This window comes from Urocitellus parryii, chromosome 4, assembly GCF_045843805.1.
Source record: "Urocitellus parryii isolate mUroPar1 chromosome 4, mUroPar1.hap1, whole genome shotgun sequence".
Taxonomy (NCBI): domain Eukaryota; kingdom Metazoa; phylum Chordata; class Mammalia; order Rodentia; family Sciuridae; genus Urocitellus; species Urocitellus parryii.
Window position 1 is genome coordinate 172,989,939 of NC_135534.1, and position 5,781 is coordinate 172,995,719.

Sequence of the window (5,781 nt, forward strand, 5' to 3'; positions counted from 1 at the left end):
GTAACAAAAACAGCATGGTACTGGTACCAAAACAGGCGGGTGGACCAATGGTACAGAATAGAGGACACAGAAACCAACCCACAAAACTACAACTTTCTTTTTTTTTTTTTTTTTTTTTTTTTTTAAAGGTTTCAAGTTCAATAGTCACACTCTCTCCAAATACAAAAAGCAGTTACAATTCAACTGAACACAGAAGCTTGTGTGCAAAGTTACGGGGAACTGAGACATCGTATAAAACGTTAGGTTAAAGATGATTCTGTGGTTTTTCTTGTTTGTGTGTTTTGTTTTGTTTCGAGGGTGTGGCTCTTCCTCGGTCACCTGAACTCAGCAAAGAAATGGTTATTTTGATGAAGTATCAACGGCCGACCCACAGTAAAAACAGACAAATTCTAAAAATTAAAAAAAAAAAGCATAATTACCAAAAAAATATGTTGCTGCTTCCTCCCTCCACATTTGCTTTTTAAACTTTTTTTTTTAAGTTTTTGATTTTTTTTTTTAATCCTGAAAAGTAGACAGTAAAACAGCTCCTGGAAGAATTTACAACCAACTGCATGAGGGTCTGGGAAGCTGAGGGGCTGGAGCAGGGCTGGGAGGAGCAAACAGGAAGGAGTCTTCCCCTTAGTCACTGTGGCCTCACTGATGACCAAGGGAAAGAGGGATTTTCAGTCAAAAAGGGGCAAGGAGGAAAAGGAAGAGGTGGGAGATGGAGGGGACAAACAAAATAAAAGGTCATTGTTGCCTGTTTGAATCCAGAGAAAATTGCCTGGCCTGTGGGGGAGAAGACCCCTCCCCCAAAGGAGAGGCAGTGGGCTGGAGGGAGGCAGCTCTGGGATGACCCCATCCCCAGCACCACAGGACCCGGTGGGGGTAGAGGAGGGGCCAGAGAAGGGGCCGAGGCAGGCGCTGGTGCAGGAAGCTGGCAGCGGCCCCGGGAGCCTCTAGACACACTGGCTACTGTGTGCTTGTGCCACCCTGTGTGCTGCCGGAGTAGCTCCCGTAGTCGTAGTTCCCATAGTATGGCGGCCACTGGCCCTGGTTCTGATAGTACTGGTTCCACTGCTGGGCATACTGCTGATACTGGTTATAGCTGGGCTGAGGGTAGGTCTGTGCCGTGGGCGGTGGTGGTGGAGTATAAGGGGCCGGGTTGTAGCCACCGTAGCTTCCATAGTTGTAGGCAGGTGGTGGCGGAGGTGGAGGTGGTGGGGCTGTATAGCCCTGGCTATAACCACCCTGGTTGTAGGGTGGCTGGCTGTAACTCGGCTGTGGGGGGCTGTAGCTGCTGACCGTAGGGGTGCTGGTATTAGCGCTCGAGCCAGGGATGCTGCTGCTCTTGTTGTAGCTGCCAGCACCTGGTGGGTTACGAGCAGGGCTATAGCTGGGTGGTGGCGGCGGCTGCTGGGGTGGTGGTTGTGGTGGTGGCGGCTGCTGTGGTGGTGGCTGCTGCTGGGGAGCCCGGTTATAGCTGCCTCGGTTGTTGGAGTTGTTGTTATCCCGGTTGTTGTTACCCCAGCGGTTCTGGTTGTAGCCACCACCTCCACTGCGGTTGAAACCTCCTCGGTAGTTGCCTCCACCACCACTGCCTCCCCCTCGGTTCTGGAAGCCTCCTCGGTTGCCTCCAGGGGGGCCTCTGTTGTCATAGCGCTGGAAACCGCCGCCACCTCCGCGGCCCCGGAAGCCACCACCACCTCGGTTGTCAAAGCGCTTTTCAGGGGGTGGCCCAGCCTTGCGGCCCTCCTCGTTGTACTGCCTCACCAGCTTGTCTGCTTCTTCCCGCTGCAGCTCAATGAACAGAACTTCATCCAGGGAGTCCCCGACATCAGGTAATGTGAAGTTGGCTTTCATTTCTAAGACCGCATGATCAGGGACATCCTTCCCTTCCTCATCGGTGCGCTTTATTGTTCGGTCTTTCAGGTCCTCGTCAGTGGGACAAATTACAATAGCTTTTCGTTGGAAGCCTTCAAATGGTCTCATTTTTCGTCTCTGGGCTGACCCATAAACATTTGTCTGATCTAGAATATAGTTGCGTTTCTTGCGAGCAGCAATCTGGATGAGACGGTTGAGGCACTGGGTAGCCTGCTGGATCAAGACGTCCCAGCGGCCAGCATAATTCCTCTGCCGGCGCAGGCCCATTACCCGCATCTTATCCATAATGGCATTGGTACCCAGGATGTTGTACTTCTTAGAAGGGTTGGAGGCTGCATGTTTGATGGCCCATGTGGTCTTGCCAGCAGCGGGCAGGCCCACCATCATCAGAATCTCACACTCTGCCTTGCTCTTTGGTCCAACAGTGCCCCGGATCCGCTCACTAAGGGGAAGGTGCTGGATGAAAGTGAATCCCGGGAGGACAGAACAGTAGGGCTCTGCCCTCTGCCCGAAGTTGAACTCCACGGCACAATTCTTTACCAGAACATGAGGGTAGAGGGCCTGACCCCCCAAGGCTTCTTTCTGGATTCGGAAGGCAATGCCCATCCACTTCCCATTCTTGGTAAATGAAAGTTCCACATCATTTCCACATTCAAAGTCCGCAAAGCAGCCAATCACATCATTTTCTGCAAACTTGTCTCCATAGTTTTCAAACCGGCTATTAGTGGACTTCTTCCCTGTGCCTCCATAGCCATAGGAGAAAGGCTCTTCGCCTAGCTGGGTGCTGCAAGAGTCCAGGGACCAGCCGATACGGACAACATGGGGGTCAGGCTCTGTAGAAGGGAGGTGCTTCACGGAGATTTCCTCATTGATCTTCATCTCGAAACATACACGACCCCTTCTGACCCCATAGCTGGCACGGGCTCCTGACCACAGGTATGCAAAGCCCTCAATAGTAAGTGGATAACCACTACTCCGGTCTCGGGCCACCTTGAAATGCAGGTCGCAGTTATATGTGTCGATGGCAACAAGGGTATCATCAAAGTCATCTTCATCTTCTTCAGCAGGAGGCTGAGGAGAACGACCCCTCCTATCCTCTCGGTGCTCGAAATATCCACGTCCCCTGTTTTCTTCATAAGGCCTCTTTCGACTTTGAAATTGCTGCCTGTCTGGCTTGAGTTGAGAAGCTTCGGGTGGCAGGAAGCTGGGGGGTGCTTCTTGCTTCATCTCTGTCTTCACTTCTGGCCGGTAGGCCTGCTGCAGTGGCTCCATGTCTAGAGGTCTCCTCTCATAGCCCGACTCATTTTCTTGCTTGATGACTTGGGTCTCGTAGAATTGGTTCTGCCTGGTAATATTGTCCATGACATAATGTCCGTCCGGCCCCGAGTAGCCGCCGGGCTCGGGGTGCGGATGCAGCCCGGGCGGCGGTGGCTGCGCGGTCCCCTCCAGCTCGGAGCCCCCCTCGGTCTCGACCTCCTCGTTGTTGTGTCCGGGTCTCCCCGGTTCGTCGTCGGCCTCGAGCTCCCGCTCGTCGTCAGGCTCCTCGGCCTCCAACGCCGCCAGCAGCCGCTCAGCAAGCTCGGCCTTAAGGCCGCGAGTGTCCAGGCCGCGGCGCTGCAGCTCCTTGCGAAGTTCGTTCACCTTCAGACGGCGCACATCCATGGCCCGGGCCCCCGGGGCGGCCCCCGAGCCCGGCCCGGCCTCCCAGGGCTCTGTCCCCCTTAAACCTTTCCTGTCAGGAGGCGAAGGGGGAAAGGGGGGGGCCCCCCACTCCAATGGCGGCGGCGGCTCAAAATGGCCGCCGCCGCCACCTCCCCCTCGTCTATATGACAACTTTCTTATATTTGATAAAGGGGCTAAAAGCATGCAATGGAGGAAGGATAGCATCTTCAACAAATGGTGCTGGGAAAACTGGAAATCCATATGCAACAAAATGAATCTGAATCCCTTTCTCTCGCCAAGCACAAAAGTTAACTCAAATTGGATCAAGGAGCTTGATATCAAATCAGAGACACGGTATCTGATAGAAGAAAAAGTTGGCTACGACCTACATGCTGTGGGGTCGGGCTCCAAATTCCTCAATAGGACACCCATAGCACAAGAGTTAACATCTAGAATCAACAAATGGGACTTACTTAAACTAAAAAGTTTTTTCTCAGCAAAAGAAACAATAAGAGAGGTAAATAGGGAGCCTACATCATGGGAACAAATCTTTACTCCTCACACTTCAGATAGAGCCCTAATATCCAGAATATATAAAGAACTCAGAAAATTAGACAATAAGATAACAAATAACCCAATCAACAAATGGGCCAAGGACTTGAATAGACACTTCTCAGAGGAGGACATACAATCAATCGATAAGTACATGAAAAAATGCTCACCATCTCTAGCAGTCAGAGAAATGCAAATCAAAACCACCCTAAGATACCATCTCACTCCAGTAAGATTGGCAGCCATTATGAAGTCAAACAACAATAAGTGCTGGCGAGGTTGTGGGGAAAAGGGTACACTTGTACATTGCTGGTGGGACTGCAAATTGGTGCAGCCAATTTGGAAAGCGGTATGGAGATTTCTTGGAAAGCTGGGAATGGAACCACCATTTGACCCAGCCATTCCCCTTCTCGGTCTATTCCCTAAAGACCTAAAAAGAGCATGCTACAGGGACACTGCTACATCGACGTTCATAGCAGCACAATTCACAATAGCAAGACTGTGGAATCAACCTAGATGCCCTTCAATAGACGAATGGATAAAAAAAAATGTGGCATTTATACACAATGGAGTATTACTCTGCAGTAAAAAATGACAAAATCATAGAATTTGGTGGGAAATGGATGGCATTAGAGCAGATTATGCTAAGCGAAGCTAGCCAAGCCCTAAAAAACAAATGCCAAATGTCTCCTTTGATATAAGGGGAGTAACTAAGAACAGACTAGGGAAGAAGAGCACGAGAAGAAGACCAACATTAAACAAGGATGAGAGGTGGGAGGGAAAGGGAGAGAGAAGGGAAATTGCATGGAAATGGAAGGAGACCCTCAGGGTTATACAAAATTACATACAAGAGGAAGTGAGGGGAAAGGGAAAAACAGTACAAGGGGGAGGAATGAATTACAGTAGTGGGGGTAGACAGAGAAGAGGGGAGGGGAGGGGAGGGGAGGGGGGATAGTAGAGGATAGGAAAGGCAGCAGAATACAACAGACATGAGTTTATCAATATGTAAAGCAATGAAGTGTAACTGATGTGATTCTGCAAGCTGTATACGGGGTAAAATGGGAGCTCATAACCCACTTGAATCAAAATGTGAAATATGATATATCAAGAACTATGTAATGTTTTGAACAACCAAAATTAAAAAAATAAATTAAAAAAAATAAAAAAATAAAACTAAAAATTATAAAAAAAAAAGAAATAACTTCTCTCAATTATTCATTTGCCTGTGGGTTTTCATGATGGTATGATGCACATGTTTACATACACAGATATTTTCTTCTAGTACTTCTAAAATTTCATGTTTTTAATATTGGAAATTTTAAACTGTCCCACATTAAATTTTGGTTAAGGGTGTGCACTAGGGATCTAATGCTATTTTTGCTGAAGGATTAGAACATTGTCTTAAATCCCTTCTATAAATAGACTCTCCTTTCATCACTTATTTGAAATGCCATTTTTATAAAACACTAAATTAGCTTATCTGCTTTAGTCCATTTTAGGACTATCTAGTCTTTTTTTAGAAATATTGATTTTTTTTATTAGATATTGTAGTTGTACATAGTAGTTGGGTTCATTTTCATAAAATCAAACATGCATAGAACTTGATTTACTCCATTTCAGTCTCCATTCTCCATCCCTTTCCCTCCCCTACTCTCCCCTCTACTCTCCCCCCTGTTCTCCAACCCTACTGATCCTCCCATCACT

The 5,781-nt window shown here is 48.5% G+C and overlaps 1 pseudogene; it reads right to left on the bottom strand.

The window, feature by feature from the left end:
* Positions 1 to 466: 466 nt before the first annotated feature.
* LOC144254157 (heterogeneous nuclear ribonucleoprotein U-like protein 1 pseudogene) lies at positions 467 to 3,661 on the bottom strand (annotated as a pseudogene).
* Between the last annotated feature and the right edge of the window lie 2,120 nt (positions 3,662 to 5,781).